This window comes from Echinops telfairi, unplaced genomic scaffold (genome assembly GCF_000313985.2).
Source record: "Echinops telfairi isolate 266 unplaced genomic scaffold, ASM31398v2 ScPeMD7_3533;HRSCAF=4204_0, whole genome shotgun sequence".
Lineage (NCBI taxonomy): Eukaryota > Metazoa > Chordata > Mammalia > Afrosoricida > Tenrecidae > Echinops > Echinops telfairi.
The window spans coordinates 74,651,853-74,654,148 of NW_022107431.1; the positions used below are offsets into that span (position 1 = coordinate 74,651,853).

The following is a 2,296-nucleotide window of genomic DNA, read 5'->3' on the forward strand; positions in this document are numbered from 1 at the left end:
TGCCCACTGCGAGACTCCCAGCACCACTGCCCTGGAATGTTTTCTTAAAGTACAATTGCTCTTTGATATAATTTTCTCTTACACACTTGAGTGCCTCTGGATTTATTTCTCTGGTCAACCCAGACTAACACACGTAGGTCACTATTAGTCCTAATCAACAAGATGACATCAGGACGATCAATAAAAATAGTAACAATTTTGTTGGATAATAAACCCCAAAACCCAAACCCGCTGTCATTAAGTCAATTCTAAATCATGGTGACCTATGTAGGATATCCGAGGCTGTAAATTTTCAGCAGGATCATCTCATTGTTCTCGCTGAGAGCAGTGAGTTTGAACCAATGTCCTTGCAGTTAGCAATCCAACAATTACCTAACAGCGCCACCTAGGCCCTTTGTTAAAAATACACTCCTGAATTTAAAGCATGGCTCTAATAGACATAATGCAAGGAATAAATCGGACATGGTTTATGTAGTAAGAGTTTATACTTTTGGAGAGGAAATAAAAAGGAGACATCAAGAAAATTTAAGCAATTATAAATGCTATGAAATATATAACAAGGCAGGATGATGTGGCAGAGTACATGATGAGGATGTGTGTAGTTTTACCTTAAGATGCACCTATATACTCAAGTCTAAGTCGACCCAAATATCAGCTGAGGCACCTAATTTTACCACAAAAACTGCATAAAAATGTGATGGAAAACTCAGCTTATACATGAGTATATACAGTAATCCATATTGAAGGGTACAATCCTTGATTTTCATGTGTAAGTGCTTCAAGCACACCATGCCCCCCGTAAACCACAGCACTAAGGAGTCATGTCATGGTAGTGCAGTAACTTAGCAATCAGCTGTTAGCCAGAAGCTACTTGGGTCACATCTAAAAGCCACTCCATGGGAGAAGGATGTGGCCGTCTGCTTCTACAGAATACAGGCTTGAGAATCCTTCTGACCTAAGGTTTAGCACTTAACATGTAAAATTTAATCTGCTTTTTTATCAGAGAAACAGATTACTTGAGGAGTCGGTGTGCTCTCTCTGTGGGCTGTGATAATAATCACCAAAGTCTACCCAGGGACTAACACAATACTTAGTTTGTCAGAGGCCCTCCACTGATGTTTGATGAACGCAACTGAGACCAGATATGGGGGGGCCTCTTTTCACCAAGAAGTTACATGGCTTCTAAAAGTCAAACCCAGTGTCACTGAGTTGATTCCAATTCATCACAACCCAATAGGTCAGAAGATAACTGGTCCATTGACTTTCTGACACTGTCCATCTTTGCAGGAGCTATCGGCCTCAATTTTCTCCCTCTGGGTATGGTTGTAGGGTTTGAACTGCTGACCTTTCAATATCAGCATAACTTGTAGCCCCCTATGCCATTAGGGCCTAACTTCTCTCACAGACAGACTAACCAAACCAAAAAGAGGCAAGGTTACATCGCTAACATTCTTTGATTCTAGTGTGAAAACATTAAACTAGACCTAGGCTCACAATGATTTTTATGGCACAAGGGCTTGCATTAAAGCATGCTACTTTTATTATTTGCATACCACACATAAACACCACACTTGCCTGCCAGTTTGTAGTAGTATGGTTTATATATTCTTGTGAGGCTAGAAGCTTTACCCCCAGTATTTCAAATATCGGCAACTCCCCCATGGTGACCACTTCTGAGGAATTAGCTACTGACAACCTTCTAAATAAAACATTGCATATCTAGTACCACAAGATGAGCCCCTCCGTTGGAAGGCACTCAAAATACAACTGGGGAAGAAGTATATCCTCAAAGTAAAGTCAACATCAATGATACAGATGGAAAAAAATGGGGGGGACGCAGGGGGCCATGTGTTGATGAAGCATGATTCAAAATGAACTGGAATAGGTGCAAACATCCATTAACAATCAAGACATAAAATTTATGAAATACAAAATCAAGGAAACTGGACGTTATTAAGCGAGTGGACAATATGGCTGATCCCACCATGAGACACGCCATTCTTTGATGGCCTCGGGCTCTAAGGGGGACAACGCTGGAGACTCAGTGTTGGGACTGGCCCAGACTGACCCTGAGACACCGAGGCAAACCACAAAAAGCATGCGGCAAAGCAACTGTGGGAACAGAGCAAAGAGCCCCCGCGGGAGTAAAAAGGACAGATTTGGGGGCCAGAGCATGGTACCCCATCGGTCTTGACTGAAGGACACACCTAGAGATCAAAAATCAGACCTTGATCTATTTACAGGTTTTTCTTTCTGCTTAAATTTTTTTTTCATTTAATTAACTTATTCTTCTATG

The 2,296-nt window shown here is 41.4% G+C and overlaps 1 protein-coding gene across 1 annotated transcript in view; it reads right to left on the reverse strand.

Moving 5' to 3' along the window:
- Positions 1–2,296, reverse strand: part of MMS22L (MMS22 like, DNA repair protein) — a 131,252-nt gene that overhangs the window by 91,133 nt on the left and 37,823 nt on the right. The gene's annotated exons all lie outside the window — the stretch shown is intronic.